Source organism: Zalophus californianus, chromosome 3, assembly GCF_009762305.2.
Source record: "Zalophus californianus isolate mZalCal1 chromosome 3, mZalCal1.pri.v2, whole genome shotgun sequence".
In the NCBI taxonomy this organism is placed as follows: Eukaryota; Metazoa; Chordata; class Mammalia; order Carnivora; family Otariidae; genus Zalophus; species Zalophus californianus.
In genome coordinates, this window is record NC_045597.1 from 8894898 (window position 1) to 8913633 (window position 18736).

General features: G+C 43.3%; 1 long non-coding RNA gene across 2 annotated transcripts in view; it reads right to left on the reverse strand.

Moving 5' to 3' along the window:
* The window catches only part of LOC113920741, a 120056-nt gene that overhangs the window by 12800 nt on the left and 88520 nt on the right, over window positions 1-18736 (reverse strand). For both annotated transcript variants that reach the window (XR_003519360.1, XR_003519359.1), the window contains one exon: window positions 12860-13033. This is a non-coding gene — a long non-coding RNA (uncharacterized LOC113920741). The remainder of the gene's footprint in view (window positions 1-12859; window positions 13034-18736) is intronic.

Below are 18736 nucleotides of genomic sequence, written 5' to 3' on the forward strand. Positions count from 1 at the left end.
GTGAAAGAGATTAGGGAATTTCATCTTTATCCTGGGAAATGATGTTCCCAGCTAGCATTTGGAAGTTCTATGATTAAAGAAGAAGGTAGAATGGATATTGAGGAAAAACTATCATTATCTGCCAAGAACTAATTATTTTTGTTAAATAATGATTTGAATCATTTAATGACACATGAAATCTGACCACCTTTTTTCTACTTATGCTCTCAGTCCAGCTTTCCCTCCATAAAGTCTGATTGATTCATTTGCCCTAAAAAGCAGTTATAGCAAACCGTGATTGTAGAAGAGATATCACCAAGCGCATTATCTACATTTATCACGGATAACACAAGTCTGTATTCAGATAAATTAGACCAAATAATCTATGCACAGAATTTCACATAGAAAAATAAAATACATATTAAAGGTCATAAAAATTGATTCCTTAAATCTAAGTAATGTTTTGATAACACATGAAAATGTGCATCTCTTCCCTGACTGCACTTTAGCATCACCTGGGGAGTTTGTCTTGTTGTTGTTACTATTTGCTTCATTATCTTCTAATAATTCCAATGCCCAGCACACACTTGAGACTCATTAATCCAGAATCTGAAGGGTGTAGAGAAGGGAAGTGGGACCCAGGTCTCTGTATCTTTGAAAAGCACTTTCTCACGCTTAGGACTCCATCCATAGTAACTGCTAATGAAGTCTTAGAATATAAGCATTAAACAGGGCAGCACCAATGCTTTTAATTGCACTCAAGAGTATAGTGCAATTAAGAAAATCTGTGATGTGATTGATCTGTCTGTATATGGAAGATTTTGCCCTAAATACATTCACTAAGGTGAATTAAACACATTTCTGACTTTCCTTTGAAACCCAACATCTTTTTTTTTCCCTTACAAGTTAATTACACAAAGCTACTACAATGATGTAACACACAGTAACAAAATACAGTTTAAGTGCAGAAGGAGGGGAGACTAAGGCGCTAAACGTGATAGAAGATATAAGATTTGATTGAGATCCTTTAATGTCTTCACAAAACTGTTTCGATGCTACCTGTTGGTACCTGCTTCTCCTTCAGCTAGTCAGTCTTCTTGGTTGTCCCAGCATTCCTAAGTGGAGGGGACAGGGCAGAAGGACAAAGCCTTTCCCCTAAAAAATAATATAGGGGCAAAGCTCTATGACCAGGCATGAAAACACTTGGGTTCCAAGCTTAGACCTGTCCGGATTACCAATATGACTTCTAATAGCTCATTCTCCCTAAAGCAAGGTGTCCTCATCTGTGAAACATAGGCATTTGACCAGGGGTGTCCAGGTCCCCTTCTACCTCCAGAATCCAAAGTTTCTACCCAGCAGTCATCCTACTTGGAGAGAAAATTACTAATTCAGATTTCCTGTCCAAATAATTGCATCAGCCCTCCCTGACCAAGGTCATACCAGAATAGCAGCAATGACTAGAGGGCAAATCCTCAATCTGAGCCTCTCCCAGGTCCTCCTGACAATTCAAATACATTAAGTTCAGGGCACATGGTTAGAGTGTACTCAGAGTTTATGCACATAATATAGAAAACACTTGGCATGAGTCCCTCCTTTTGTGGTCTCCAGGGAGGACCACTGCTTAAAGCTTTTGAGACTTTCTAAGAGGTATTTATAGGTTATGGGATATATAGCTTTCCAATGGTCCAAAGAACACAGCCAACTTCAGAATGGGTGGTAGAAGGGCTGAGGTTGTAAGGGGCTGGATCCGATAAAAATTCAGATACTGAGGCTCAATATGAAAACATGGACTGGAAAACGAGGAGGCTAATGGGTATGAGACAAGCCTGGAATGTGTCTTGTTCCCAGAATGAAGAACCACAGATAGAGGTAGGGCAATGCACCACACAGCCCCGAAGATGGAGTCCAGATACTGAGGGTCTTGTACCAAATTACAGGCAACCTGTTAAGGAATAGGAGTGAGAAATGGCATAAGGTTAATGAGAAAAACACTGAGAGTCTAGGGAAGCATATATCAGAAACTAGAACACCAAAACTACCCAAAGGCAGGGCCAGATGAAAGAAGGATTGATCATTAGGCTCAGGAGGGGATTAAGTGATGACGGATATCTTGGGCAGATTGTACACCAGTATCCCTCCCATTGCTTCCGAAAGAATCCCAGTTTTGTTCAGGGCAGCAATCTGTGCTGCTGAAAATATTCTCACAGCCTTCCTTGCATGAGTAGGGGGTGCAGGGGATGGGAACAGGGTCACAAGATCCTTCTGACCCCATGTGAGGGAGGCAGAAACCCCTGGAGACGCCATCTCCTCCCCAATAAGGACAGATAGAGTCTCTGAAGGAGGCACGCGGCTGGCTCTCCCTCTCCCCCCAGCCTGAAGCATGAATATGAAGCTGGAGCTGGAGCTGGAGCCTCTGTCTTACAACCACGAGGTGATGAGAGGGAAGACAAAAACCGTAAGGTAAGGATGGGAGGAAAATGACGGGAGGAGGCTAAGACGGGGGACATCACAGAAGCACCAGACCATCCTGGACTCATGCTACAAGGGGAAGGAAAACGCTATTTGATGAAGCCGAATTACAGGCAAACTACAACATTCAATAAGCCCAACAGCTCATTAATTACAGTTTAATAATATCCATGACTCCAAAGTGCCAAGGAATCAAAAGCATGAAAACCAGTATAATAGAGCATATCCTGCTCTTCCAACATCTGCTCGTAGGAACCAACTAAACATCTCTTGTCGATAAGGTAATCTCCCTTGAGATTAAAAAGAAAGTTAAAACGTCTTCAAGGAGCCAGATGAACTCAGAACTCCAAGACACATGTGACCAAATGCTTTGCATGCTCCTACCAGAGGGGGGTGGGGGGGCATGCTTATGCCATTTCTATAAACAATGCAGAAAAGAGAGAAAGGGACTAAAATTAGAATCATGCCAGAACCCTGACATTTGAGATGATATTAAAACTACAAACTGGCACTTATAAGTGACGAGAAATTCACAGGAGACAGCACATCTGCCTCGTGTAGCTGATTAAAGTTTGAAAGGCAGCATTAAGACTCAGCAGTTACAGATAATGCCAGAAGAATTTCAGATTAGTTGAAGAGAGACAAATAGGAAAACACTACTTTTCTGGTTCAGGAAGAGGTATTGAGGCCTGAACACCTGGCTGCTGGAATAAATAAACTCCCTCGGGGCTGCATTGTATTTATTGCTTGAAGTGGGTAGCATCTGACTTCGGGATGAGCTAGCCAGAGCACATCGACGATGCAGCTAACAAAGATGAAAAGCACTCCATGGAAGGAAACTTGAATTTTAATTGTGCCTGTACTAGGTAGGTGAAATCACAGCAACACACTTGTCTCTGGAAAAAGGGGCAACGTGTTGTAAAAATGAGACAGACCTGGATTGGAAATCCAACTTTCCTCAAAGCTAGCAGTGTCCCGCAGAACACCAGGCTCTCATTAAAAGGGCATCACCACAACTCCTAGGCAGGGGCTCGGGAAGATTAAATGAGACAGCATCTGCAAAGCGCTTGGCACTTTGGCAGTTAGTAGAATTGTGGCATCGTTATCGACAATCTCTACAATGTGACTAATACTTCCTTCATGAGGAGAATATAGCTTCAAGATTAAATTCTATGATAAACGATAGTTAGTCCACTAAAAGGGGACTTCTGACCCTACATCTGAAAAGTACAAATCACCTCGGCATGGGAAGATCCTGGCTTGCTCCAAGCCACCAGCTAATTGGTAAAGACAAAGGTCTGCTAGCCCAGGAGGGTGCACTGCCCTTGATCCAGGGGGCGAACCCCCGCTCAAAGGAGCACCGAAGAGTGTATGTCACCAGACCGGGAGTCACCTGGGGCAGAGGTAATAAGGAGTGAGCTAGGATGGGACAAACCCATGGTGTGATGCAGAGTCGGGGTCCAGGAAGAAGAAGGCGTGGTTGGTCTGGCGCATGCGGGTTCTAAACACCACAGGTATCAGAACAACCATGAGCACTGTCTGCACAAAGATCTGGAGAGGCAAGAGGCACAGTACAAGCTCACGAAGTCATACCCATGACGGTTCCATTACTGAGCGCCCACCCTGAGCCCATCAAGTTATACTCACTCTCTCATTGAACCCTGACAATCAAACTATGAGCTAGACCTCATTCTCTCCACTCTCTATAAAGAAACACGCGTCCCAAGAAGCTCAGCAAAAGGTCAGGCAAAGTGAGCAAAGACGAATCTTTCCTGTCCGGAGTTTCCCTTCCCCTTTCAACTTCACTAGGAACCTGCTGCCTTCAGGCTGGTTCCTGGCTACTTAGGGTATCTTAACAGTGGCAGATAATTTGGGTCCTTCTATCTTGCTATCTTGGGTCCCATTCATTCTCCAAACCTTTTCTGATTCCAATTTCCTAAACATAACGTGCCTATGTCCTGCCTGGTTCTCTCATGGCAAAGGCAATCTGGTAACTGCATAATCTGATAAACATGGTGGTACTAACGTAAGCAAAGGTCATACTGTTCATTTCCTACTATAGATAAAAATATAAAGGTTCTCCAAGACTATTTTCAGCAACCCGGGAAGTCCCCAAGAACTTTAGCGGTCCATATGACCAAATCACTTTTATAATAATGCTGAGATATCGTTTGCCTTTCTCACTGTTCATTATTCTCCTTGAAGTGATTAACCTATTGAGCTCAATTTTTTAAGAAAATATCTGCCAAATACCCAAGTCTAAATAAGCCATAGTTTGTCCACCATTCTTTCAAGTCCACCAAAAAAAAAAAAAATCTCACAATTCAAACAACAGCACAAGGTCTTTTCCTGGGGATGACCATCAAATTTTGGTCCATAGCAAAAGTCAATATATGTACTTGTCCTTTCATTACTCAGGAATAGTTTTAAAAACATGTTTACTAAAGGCTGGAGATTTAATAAAAAATAATAATTTTTGCTATTTCATCATGAACCTGTTTAAATGAGAATGACTTTCGTTTCTTTGCTTCCGCTGTGTGGGATGGGGAAGAACGTCCAGTTTGCGGTCACGGCCACGATTCATGGGCAGGCACTGGCACTTTTATTCACTGCTGGTTTTGCACCGTTAGTGCAAGTGCCCACACGGGGGAAAAGGCAGATTTGTTGCCAGTAATAAAATTTGACCTTTCAAGAAAAAAATAGAAATTTAAAAATCTCATATTGTCAATGTGAGCTTTTCAAAACTTAGTTGTTGTGTTTGTTTTTTTTAATATTGGACCATTTTTTTTAAGATTTTATTTATTTATTAGTCAGAGAGAGAGAGCACAAGCAGGGGGAGCTGCAGGCAGAGGGAGAAGCAAGCTCCCCGCTGAGCAGGGAGCCCAATGCTGGACTCCATCCCAGGACCCCAGGATCATGACCTGAGCCGAAGGCAGACACTTAACTAACTGAGCCACCCAGGTGTCTCTAAAACTTAGTTTTTTTCTGATAAAATTAGCAGTGATATTAACAAGTGTGATTTTTTGACGTACTAAAAATTTGATAATTGGAAGATCTTCATAACTCTATGAATTAATATTTTCCAAATCATCATGAATGGGATTATAAAATCATGCATGAGTAAAAGATCTAGTCAAAGTGCAAGACCATTGGATATTAGAGTAATAGATTACAAAAAGCTCATTGATGTGTTTTCATATTCCACATTGCAATTAACCTTTTAAAAACCACCACCTGTCTCACTTGTCAAATTCTGGTGTAGTATCAAAGAAGTATACCCACAATTATCTATAATTGAAACACCCCCTCCCCCCCCATTTTCCAACTACATATCTGTGTGAGGCTGGATATTACACAGATACTTCAACCAAAACAGCATATTACAAGAAATTGAAGAATCAAATATGAGACTCAGCTGTCTTTGATCAAATCAGACAAAGAGATTTACAAAAATGTAAAGCAATGCCACTTTTCTCACTAAAATTTTGTTTTAGAAAATATGTTTATTTTTAATTAAAATGTTATTCATATTAACATGCAATACATTTATTATGGACACTTAAAATGAATTAATAAATAACTGTGTTTAAAATTTTCTGTTTTAATTCCTAATGCAGTACATATCAATAGATAGAGCCCACATAAACTAAAGTTCTTTGGGGTCCTTAAGAATTTTAAGAATGTAGAAAGGACCCAAGATGAAAAAGTCTGAGAGCTGCTGCCTCAAGTCAAAAAAATTCTAAGTACTCAAAAAAGCAGTGTTTGGGAAAATAGGTCTTTTTGTACCTTCCACAAATTATTCAAGTGCTAGGCAAATAATAACCCCCAAAGACATCCAAGTCTTATTTCCTGGAACCTGGGAATATGTTACTTTATGTAGCATAAGGGGATTGAGGTTGTAGATGGAATTAAGATTGCTAATCAACTGACTTCAACATAGGAAGATTATCCTGGATTATGCAGGTGGAAGAGCAAGGCAGGAAGGTCAGTGTCAAGGTGAGGTAACATGAGGACAACTCTACCAGCCATTGCTGGCTTTGGAGACTGGAAGGAGCCACAATCCAAGGAATGCTGTAGCCTCTAGAAGCTGAAAAAATTCAAGAGAATATATCCTCCCCTGGAGCCTCCAGAAGGGAACACAAGCCTGCCAACACCATGACTTTAATCCAGTGATACCCATGTCAGACTTCCATCTTCCTGAAGGTAAGATAATACATTTGCATTGTTTTAAGACCCTGACAACTTTGAATTTTACCAAAGCCCTGTCATCCTGAAAAACAGCCAATGTTGAAAAACTCATACTGCTATTTTGTGCTCTGGGAAACAGCAAAGAATCCCCTCTTCCCTGAGTGACTTAGATACGACACAAGGATACCCTTCTTGTTTGCCTGAGACAAGGCCAGACACGGACCCTCCAAATCCCTGTTCTTGGCCTCATACGTGATTGAGTGGACTGTTGGACCACATTGACAATTAGAGCAAAATCCACATTAACCAAACATCAGTTAAGTTTCTCTCCTTCCTCCATGTCCCTGAACTTTGACCCAGCCTCAACCAGACGCCCTCCTCAATGTCCTCTCTTAAGAATAGGCCAACCTCAGGGTAAAACCCTCTCTGATCTATTGTCCTATCACCCCACTGCACACACCCGGTTCTACCAATAGCCTTATTCACTCTTTCTTAAAAAGAGAAGTCTTCTGCTGCCTGAACTTGGAGATGCTTACAGATCTCAGGGACAGAATGTTCTCCCTATTGCAATAGTCGCTCCACCTCTCTTGTAATAATCCTTTCGAATAGAGTGCCTCCTTACCAAAGTCCACATTTGTTCCTCATTTGACCTCATTAAGTGTGTGGTCATTTGTTATAGCAGCAAGAGGAAACTAACACAACCATCTGGCTCCACTAATGCAGCTTACCAAGGAGAGCCATCTTGGGAGAATGAACAAAGCAGGAGCAGGAGAAAATGACCTCATTTCCCTCTCTGCCATATTTCCCATGGCACTGCTAGTAGGGCAGTGCTCAGAGCAAAGGTGGTGACAATTTGGGATCGAAGGAGGTCACCAAGAGGAGGATCTTTGATCAATCGGATCAATGATCCTTCCGTCCAGACTTGCAGGTGGCATAGCAGGAAGTCTCCAAGAACAGGCCTCAGTTCCTCAGTGGCCCAGAGTCCGGAGGATCATCACTATGGGGACTCTAGTCCAAACAACAGGGGTGCACTTGGCCTCTTAGGATGACCCCCTTCTCACCCACGTCTGTATGTGAGAACTCTTATCCCATTTCAAAATCAAAAAGTCCAAGTTGCAGAATTCAGGCAAATCATACCATTCCCCAGGGTAAAAAATGAAAAGAGAATCTTCTCTCAATCATTACACTGTGGAACCCTTGAGGGGTACCCCCAAACCTCATGATGGGTAGTGTTTACAAGGATGTTCTTTCAACAAAAAGGACTTTGTTTTCCTCTGTGCATTTATTTCGAGCGTTAGGAGATACAAGAGGAATTATACTGATCATTGTTGACATTTTGAAGGTGCAAAATGAAACCGTTTCGTTCTTAAGAAAGATATCTTTACCTCCTAAAAGTTACCCTGCTGAACGAGACGTTTGAGTAATATTGGGTGCTATTTTAATGTCTTAAGTTCTCATTCTTTTACTTGAAGACTTAAATGTGATGAACCCTGGCAGCAGAGAGAGCCTGGCAGGGGAACATGTCACACATGTACGCTTCACACACATGCAGGCACACTTCCTGGAGTCGTAGCATTCCAACCACAGACTGCTGGTCAACCCCCCCCCCCCAAATCCAGAGTTTACAAACTTTTATCTCCCCAGAATACTGACTACCGTGTAAGGAATCCCCGCTGTGCTAGAGACAACCACCAAACGTCCACCTGAGCTCCGTCCCCATACTTTCCACACGGTAGGTAGAATCTGAGATTTCTGACTTATCATCCTATAAAACTCAGAGCAGGCAATTTAGGATATCTCATAAAATAAAAAGGTTTTCAATGGGGAGGCCTACACACAGCTGCACTCCTGGCCATGTTTTATTACTATTTCGGAGCCCAGAAGCCTGGTTTGCATTTCCCCTGCAGCTTGAAATCTGCAAGAGGCCTTTCCCAGCTGAGTGGCCTGCAGCGGGGGCAATCGCCCCTCTCCAAGGAGCACAGAGGACGACACACGTGCTGTGTCCAACTAGCCACCTGACAAAACTGTGAACTGCCCCCATGTGAAGGTTGCAGGTTATGGAGGGGAGTCAAAAAAGCAAAAGAGAAAAAAGAAACAGCGCTTGTGCTTTAAACGAACTCGACATGTGCGTGGACCATCTCCCATCCCTGGTCTACCTTCAATCCCTGTGTATGCAAAGCGTTCCTAAACTAAGCTCCCCAAGAGGGTTTTGAGAGAAAGATGGTTTCCTGTTACTAGATGCAAAATTGTGCGGGGGGTGAGCAGAGGTGGAAACAGCTTTTATCAGATTCTCAATAAAAGGTTAAAACCCACCTCGGTAAGTTTAAAATTCAATTGAGTCAGAAACATCCTCTTTAAACTCTCCAGCACAGCTCAAACTATTAAAGGTAATCTCTCTCATATCTGTGTTTTTTTTTTAAAGATTTTATTTATTTATTTGAGAGAGAGAGAGAGAATGAGAGATAGCGCGAGAGGGAAGAGGGTCAGAGGGAGAAGCAGACTCCCTGCTGACCAGGGAGCCCGATGCGGGACTCGATCCCGGGACTCCAGGATCATGACCTGAGCCGAAGGCAGTCGCCCAACCAACTGAGCCACCCAGGCGCCCTCATATCTGTGTTTTAACTTCAGTTGTAACCAAAAGGAAGTTTCTCTTTCTTTTTTATTTTTTTTTTCAGTCTCTAAGAAAAGAAAATTAAGGGGAAGAAAGGGAAAAGCAAAGAAGAAGAAGAGAGGGGAAAAAAACAGAACTTGGAGTAGAAGACAAATTAACTTCTAGATAAAGAGAAAAGGTAAAGGTTATTCTTTTATGAAAAATAAGGATCAAGTAAGAAATTGCTACTGTCTGAGGATTTGAGAGCTAAAGGCATCACTTATGGGGCACCTGGCTGGCTTAGTCAGAAGAGCATTCGACTCTTAATCTCGGAGTTGTGAGTTTGACCCCTAGGCGGGGTGTTGAGATCACTTTTTTTTTAAATATTTTATTTATTTGACACAGAGAGATAGCGAGAGCAGGAACACAAGCAGGGGGAGTGGGAGAGGGAGAAGCAGGCTTCCTGCTGAGCAGGGAGCCCGATGTGGGACTTGATCCCAGGACCCTGGGATCTTAACCTGAGCCGAAGGTAGACGCTTAATGACTGAGCCACCCAGGCGCCCGAGATCACTTTAAAAAGTTAAAAATATATATATTTAGATGTCTTTGGGGCACCTGGGTGGCTCAGTCTGTTAAGACTCTGACTCCTGGAAGCCTCTGACTCTTGATTTTGGGTCAGGTCATGATCTCAGGGTCGTGAGATAGAGTCCCACGTGGGGCTCTTTGCTCAGCACGGAGTCTGCTTCTCCCTCTCCCTCCCCCTCTGCCCCTCTCCCCGCTCAAGCTCACTCTCTCATGCTCAGTGTCTCTCTCAAATAAGTAAGTAAATAATCTTTTTTAAAAAATAAAATAAAGGGATCCCTGATTCCAACACTCTCTTTTAATAAGTAAAAATAGTGATTTATCAGACCATCCAGCTAAACTTTTGCCTGAATACCCCCCCTTCTATCCCCAAACCAGCGGGCCGTGATGAATCCTCACAAAAACATCATCTTCTGGGTCACCAACAGGCTTTTTACCTGAGATATTTCCCTCTGGGTTTGCGTTTAAAGATATTATGAAGGCACAAAAGCATGCAGCGACAACGGGACCAACACTGAGCAAATTCAAGTGCAGATTTTTAAAATTCTATTTCGTATTTATTTGGTTTTAATACTTTTCTACTTATCACTATGCCCTAAGAATTAAAAGAACTGGATTCAGTAAACATTTTTGCATTTGCTGAACGGTTGATTTCCTTGTTTCATGCACTTCTTTGTGCCTGTGTGCATCTTATCATTTAAAGAGACGTTTCTCAAGAGCATTAAAAGATCTGGTCAGAACACACTGCGGCGTCAGGGCACGGTTCACGGATCCACAGGTCCTCCACTGTGACCCCCGCACACTTGGTCTCCAGCATTAGCCTTCGCCAGCTCACCTGCTGTGATCACAAGGAATGTTGCCTGGTCAGGCGTCTACACACTGTGGGCAGCAGGCTCACTCCTTCCTGGCTTTGACCCAGTCTGTGACCCTCTCTCCAGAATACCCCTCCTCTAGGTCACCTCTGTGGAAGAAAGCATTTCTATGTTTATTCTTTCCCTCTGATAATAGTTCAGAGGCTTCATGTTCATGATGAAAAACCTACCCTTTTCTTCTACCTGGGTAAGAATATTCTACCATTCTTAGAGGAACTCCCTTAACCATATATCACATCTATGCCTAATGAAGGCTTAACAATTTGATATTTTTAAAGTTAAATTCAAGTTAACGGAGGCCTGAAGATATTAGGTTTGGGGAGGGGAAGTACAAGAGAGAAAGGGAGAAAATTAAATATGAGAGCAAGAAAAATAGAAAAGATAATCAAATTTTACAGTAGGAGATTTCCTTCTATTTCTTTGTCTCAAAGTGAAGGCTAAGGAGAATTTCCCTTTATTCTTTAGAAAATCTGCAGCCGGCCCAGGGGGCCAGGCATGTATTCGGTTCCCACCTCCAGACTCCATTTAGAGCATTCTCCTATTTTTAAAAATGGATTTCTATAAAATGTTTCATAATGTGGATTGGTTTCTTTGGGGTCTGCCTCTGCACTATAGCTGCATAAAAAAAGACATTAATAACTTCTCCGTTAATGGGTTTTTCAGAGTCTCAAAAGACTCACCTTGTACATTATAACTTCCTCCCACTTAGCCCCCTGGCTAAATCTTGATTGCCCTTGTAAGACATCTTTAGGACATATTGCTGAAGTTAAAGATTGTCCTTAGGAGAAATAAGTTCTCCTGCGATGCACAACGCGCACGCTTACCAACCGGCCCAGCCCAAGCCCCTTCATTTCGTGTGTCAGCCTCCCTTCATCCCATGACACGCTCTGCTCTGGGAGGGCCAACCCTGCCTGGGAAATGACGAGTTTCAACTACAGAGGCCGCAGAGGCTCTCTCCCAGACCTGAGGGGGGACTTTGAACTAGTTAGTTCACATCGCTGTCCTTTGCCGGGACACTCCAGTCAGCTCACCCGACCACTGTTTCACAGGGTGGCAGGGGTGTGCCTGGGAGAAATGGGAGAGAAGCCTAGATGTATTGTATGTGTCCCGCAGTAGTGCTTCTACACACATGCATGGGAAGACCCAGACACTCAGGAATGTGTGTATAATGTGTGTGTGTGTGTGTGTGTGTGAGATATGTGTGTGTATATGATGAGTATGGGGATATATATGCTATAGTATATAGTTATATAAAGATAGCAAAGGTAGAATCCTTTTTTAATGGCTTTTAAAGATTTTATTTATTTATTTGACAGAGAGAGAGAGAGCACAAGTAGGCAGAGCGGCAGGCAGAGGGAGAGGGAGAAGCAGGCTCCCTGCTGAGCAGGGAGCCCGACACGGGACTCGATCCAAGGACCCTGAGATCGTGACCTGAGCTGAAGGTAGACGCTTAACTGACTGAACCACCCAGGTGCCCCACAAAGGTAGAATCTTGCAATGGATCTCGTATTTTGCTCCACAGGGGCTGACAGCCCAAGATGTAAATCATGAGAGGGCAGGAACTCTGCCGGCTTGTGTTTTCACTGCTTCTAGTATTTAAATTTTAGCTTTTTCTGATTCCAACAGGAATGGTGCCTGCGTCTCTCTAAATGTCTATCCCTGGGACTAATAATTGCTTTAGTTCAACAAGTAAAACCTGAATTCAGATGTGACAAGGTGTGGCTCTTCTTGTTGAAGCAGGAGTCCCTTACTTTATATAAGTTACAGACAACTTTAAAAATTTAAAAAAAAAATGTTTCCAATGGTACTCCATAGGTACATACACACACACGTTTGCATGCGATTTTTGGAAGACCATGGATGCCTAAGCTAACTTCAAGTCTCTACTCTTGAAAACACTTTCAAAAGCAGTTCGCCTCATCGCCTCCTATTTTCTCCCTTTTGTCTCCAGGCGGGCAGCTGTCTGCTTCACTGTGGTCTAGACTGTCTTCGGTGCCCAGAGAACACTCCCTACCTTCGTCGCTACTGAAGCTACCAGGTGACCGCCGTGGTGTGTGTCTCAGCCCACGGCCCCTCAATAAGTGACAGTCTGACTAACAAAGCTGGGTTTAGACAGATGACAAAGTGTTGGTGGCACTGCAAGCAGATTCAAAGCCAACGGCTGTCTCACGCTACTCACCACCCCGTCAGGGGACTGTCAGGGGCCACCTGTGTGTCCCTGGTGTCCCAGGATGCCTGGCCAACTGGTGCTCGGAGGAGATGACATGGATCAACAGCATCGGTCTCCACAGGCCTCCACGTGCTCCACCAGACGTTCAGACACAGAGCAGGATGAAGAAGAGATATGCTGCAGCTGAAAGGCAGATAATGAAATGTTGCTTCCAAAATTCGGATTCGTGGGTGTGATGCGGTATAACGTGGTGGCTCAAAGCACAGGCCTTGGGCTGCAGCAGACCTCCCCTAACATTTACTTGTCCACTAGTTACCGAGCCACCCTGACCCTCGGTTTCTCCTTATAGAAACTGACAGGTATAATAATATCTACATATTACGATATATCTGTATATATTATTATAGCTATTGGATGGGGGAGGATCTCCATTCTACAGAGAGAGAAAGGGAGAAGGGGAGAGCTCTCTGGTGTCTCATCTTATAAGGACAACAATCACATCAGATCAGAGCCACACCCTCATGACTTCACTGAACCTTAATTACTTCCTAAAGGCCCCATCTCCAGGTACAGTCACATTAGGGGTTAGGGCTTCAACATATGAATTTGGAGTGAGAAGGGACACAATGCTGCTCATAGCAAGAGGTAATAGATTTTATGTATTCTGAGCAACTTGGGATAAAGATCTCAAAACTATGATATTACATCTGATTTTGAAATTTTACAAATTTTGAGCTGAGGAAAAAAAATTTGAGAAAAAAAAAATCCCATATAAAAGATATTTCTTCTCCTTTAGGTTCAGAGGGAGCCAGACTAAGCATGGAAATTCTTCAATATTTGAACCTGCTGTGTGAGAATATTTGTACAAATTGAGCCAGATGTAGGGCACAAGGAACACTCCAGCAAGCACACAGAGAACACGGCCAGTGAAGAAGGTGGCTCTCCCCCACACCAGGCTTGCTGGGCTCAGTGAAGGAATTTGGAAGCCAGAGAGAATATCTAAGGTTCACATCACAGGCGACGCCTGAGTGGCTCAGTCCGTTGAGCGTCTGCCTTTGGCTCAGGTCATGATCCTGGGGTCCTGGGGTCCTGGGATCTTGCCCCAGAGTTGCAAGTTGCATAGGGCTCCCTGCTCAGCAGGGAGTCTGCTTCTCCCTGCTCCCCACCCACCCCGCCACGCCCCTGCTTGTGCTCTCTCTCTCTTTCAAATAAATAAATAAAATCTCTTTTTAAAAAAAGTTCACATCACAAAGAGAGTGAGGAAGAAGGAAGGGAATATTTTCTGAGGTGGGTAAAACCCACTTGGTTCTCTACAAAATCTGCACGGTTTTCTAGCTATCTGGGGAAACTAAAATACAAGAAAAAAGGCCTCCTGCATTTTCATGCTTCTTCCTGTGCCTGAATGCCACTCCTTCCTTCCCTGAGGAGCAAAATAGCTCCCCCAGACTCAGGGCAGGCAACACTCACTTCCTCCTGAGGGTCTGTGTTCCCTGCCTCTTGCCCCTACGCCCCAGCATACTCCCTGACCCCACACTTGCAACAGTGTGACCTTTTCCAAATTTCCTCACAGCCTCACGCCTCAGCCTCCTCACCTACAAAATGGGGATGACATGGGTGTATATCTCATAGATTTGTGATAATTACTGAAATCATGGTCTTCTGTGCTTTAGTGCAGACAGTTTGTATGGCTATTTTCAAGGTCTCTGACCTGGATTTCTGCAGGGTCCAATTCGCTAGCAAGCCCGTCGAGTTAATTTTGTATTTTGGATATTGTATTTTTTCAGCTTTCTAATTACATTTGGTTCTTTTTCCATCTTTAATTTCTATTCTTGCTGTATTCGTGTTTTCTTTTAAATCTTTGAGCATATTTCTGGTAGCAGCTTTAAAGTTCCTGTCTGTTACTTCCATCATCTCTGTCATTTCTAGACCTATCTCTATGGACTTCTCCCCCCCCTCCCCAATTATGGGTCAGATGTTTTTTGCTTCTTTTCGTATCTAATAATTTTTCACTGGATGGTGGATTTTGTGAATATTATGTTAGAGTATTTGGTTGTCTTCCTTAAGGAGTATTGTGTTTGTTCTGGCAGGTACTAAAATAGCAATTAGATCCTCTAGATACTTGTTTTTAGGCTCTACGACTGTAGATTCAGAATAATCTTAATCCTGGGGCTATTTTAGCTCTAGGGCTGAGGCAGGAACTCGTGGAGTCTCTGCTAAGGCAGGCATGACCTTCTGGAGCCTTGACCGAATGCCCCAGGTATTCCTTCTGACTTGTCAGAAATTCGATGTCTCCTAGTGCTGTGTCAGCTCTGGGAATTATTCATTCACAGTCTGTACTGGTTGTCCTTGGCCCAGCCTTGTGGAGTTTCATCCTTTGCCTATGCGGTTAGTGGTCAGCCAAAGATCAAGGACAGACCTACGTGCAGACTTCTGGAGCTCTTCCTCCCAGCACTTCCTTCTTCAGCAGTCTGCTCTACAGATTCCAGCTACCCCCTCCTCTGTCTTAGGTCAGCACACCGGGCACGTCCTGGCTGTATTCCCTCTCCCTGCACTGAGGTCCAAACCGCAGTCTCAGGCAGGAAATCTGAGACAACTTTAGGATTCACATTGTTAGCCTTCTTTCTTCCGACTGTGCTGCCTATTGACAAATAGCTGAAAACAGTATTTCCCACATATTGACCAGTGTCATAGTTGATTACAGAGGAAGGTGAGTCCCACGTCACTTTTATGCGCACTTGTATAAACAATTATTATACACCTTGTCATTGAAATAGAAGCATGTTTAAAATTACTCTTCAACACCCCACTAGACCACAATGAGGTGGAGAATTTTTGTCTTTCCTATTTGTAGAACCTGAATCTAGCAGGATGCCTGGTATGGAATGAGCATTAGCATGTAATACTTGTTGAATGGATACAAGGTTTCTTCTTCACTCCCCACCCCAGGCTACCAGCTTTCCAGGTGTGATTGGCCGGCAGAATTCAGTTTCTTTTTACTGTCGGTGTTCCCTCATCACTGTCCCTGCTTTCTTCCAATGTAGACCTATGTGGATTAAGGCCGATCTGGGAACTCTACCCTGATTCCTATTTACTTCTTTACTTGGTTTTTGATTTGGGGATTTTTAACTAGACCATATCCCAAGTCCAACTAGATTAGTAATAGAGCATAAAAGATGTGGACTTTCCCCCTTGGCCAGTCTACAAATCAGCATGCGGAAAGAACTTTCGCAATTCCTGGCACATAGATGGTAGCTAACAAATGTGTTATATTTCTATACTCTCAACCAATCAGTCATCACAGAGTCAGAAAGAGTAGTAAGAATCTAACACATTTGCATTCCCAAATACAAATTAAGAGAAGCATGCAGTGGTTAATTTGCCACTCTAATTACACACATGCCTTCAAATGCAAAATTATTAATCTGGCTTTGATCTCTATTCACTGTAAGGGCTTTTGTCCCCTCACTTACTAGTTTCATGTTTTGCGCTGTTGTCTATCGGTTCTTCAGATGCATGAGCTCCTGGCAGGCAGTAATATCAGGAATAGCCAATGCTTATCTACCACTTACTCTGTGTCACACACTATTGCAAGTATTATATGTCTATGAACTCATTTAAACTTCCTGAGGTGGTGGGTATTATTATTATCTCTATTTTAAAGATAAGAAAACTGAGGTCCACAAAGGTTATACGGTGTATGTAAGGTCACCTAACTAAGAAGCATAGGAGAGATTCAAACTCTAGAAACTAAACTCCTACATGCTGCAAGGTACTGCTTCTGCAAGGATAATCTTATATCTTCGGACAATGCTCTAGTCGTCATACACAAATATGGTGTGTCTTTAATTGGATACCAGACCAGTTTGCACATCTCCCATGTCCACTCAGCTCCATCTGCCCCTGGGTCTCAGCTCCTTGCTTCGTCTCCTGGCCAGAGTGGCTCCAGTAAAGACACATTTCTGCAGTCATCTCTAAACACCAACAAGGTTCTCAGCCTCTCCAGAGCACTGGAGTCAGGCCTTGTCATGGCTTCTGTGCCTTCACCATTGTAAGAACTACATAGTCCCAGTACCCAGAGCCAACATGAAAAGACCCTTGGAGAGTCTAGCTTTCCCAGTAGTTGTCCAGGGTGACAAAATGATATTACTAAGGAGTGTGAAGAGTTAACGCCCCATGGGAAGTACTTTGACCCAAGACAGACAGGAAGAAACTAGCAGATAAATTCCTCTCCCTTCCTCCCCACTTGATTGCTCTAAGGCACATTGGTATCATATCACCTCCCTGCCCTTCTGGAGACACCTCCTGTGACTGAGCCATCAACCATGTCACCCTAAGAAACTGGGGCCAACTTTGCTAAGCACCACTTGAATTTTTTCCTGTCTTCCTCACCTCACTTTTCTTTTTCCTTCACTCTTGCTTCCTTCAGGTTGTGTCTCCAATATACCAAAGGCATGCAATCTTGACTTTAGGCTCTGTTTTCTCAGGCTAAACCAACTTGTTTCCTTCCAATAATACAGATTAATTGGTGCTGACACATATATCCTCTCTTGGTATATTAATTAGTTTTTGTTGTATAACAAATTATCCAACACTTAGTGGCTTAAAACTATAAACATGTATTATCTCATGGTTTCTGTGGGTAAGGAATTCAGAAGTGACTTAGCTGGCTGGCTCTGGCTCAAGGTGTCTCGTGAGGTTGCAGCCCAGATATGATCCAGGGCTGCAGTCATCTGAAGGCTTGATGGGGGCTGGAAGATCTGCTTTCAAGATGGCACCCTCACATGGCTGTTGGCAGGTGGCCTCGTTTCTCATTGACTCTTGGCCTTAGAATGCCTTAGTTCCTCACCACGTGGATCTCTCCACGGGGCTGCTTAAGTGTCCTCAAAATGTGACCACTGGCTTTCTCTAGTGTGAGTAATCCAAGAGAGAGCACCGAGAAAGAAGCAATCCCTTTCAACACCTAATCTTTGAAGTCACACACCATCATTTTCACCTCACTCACTAGGTCTGGCCCACACTCAAGAGAAGCAAAATTTCATTTTACTTTTTGAAGAAAAAAGTGTCAAAGAATTTGTGGGAAGATTTTTAAATCACCACACCTGGTTTCCTTAGTTGCCAAGAATAAATACTTACAGGACAGATTGCTAGGGATGGAGTCTGTAGGTGAAATAGAGTGAGGCTAATAATCCTACAAAATCATTAAACTAATGACCATCACCAACAAGCCCTCTTATTGTATTATACTATCAAAAATGGCTCACACATGGTTTTAGATTTGAGTATAATGTCAAGGAAAGCACTTTGAAGTCCTCTTATCACCAGCTAGACCCCAAGACCTGACCTTTACTGCCCACCTGCTTGTACTCCCCAACCTTGGTCCCATGTTTTTCCTTAAGCTCTTCTTTCCAGTTTCTCTCTTAACTTGGGCAAATGGAAAATGAAACCGCCTCTCAAGCTATAGCAACTGCCCTGATGAAACCTCCAATGGGCTCAGACCACCCAGACCTGTTTGAGTTTAACCCCTGACTCCTGCAAGTAAAGTAACCTCTAGAGTGACCAGCACCTACCTTGACCTCATTATAATACTAAAATCTCCACCCAAGGAAGAACACAAGCCTCATTTACATAACATACAATGTGTGTACAGGCATGTTTCCATAAGGCATATGTGTGACCTTATGCCCGCCTCAACATACAATGACAAGTCTTCCCTAACTAAATATTCATCCTAACCCAAAATAAAAGAGGCCCGTCCTCCCTTGTCTGGGGAGTCATGGCTTTGGAAGCTATTCCCTGTGATCTCCTTATTTTGCTACAGATAAAATTCACTTTGTGTGATAACTCCACCTGGTGCAGCTTCTGACTCACCAAAAAGCGAACTCACGT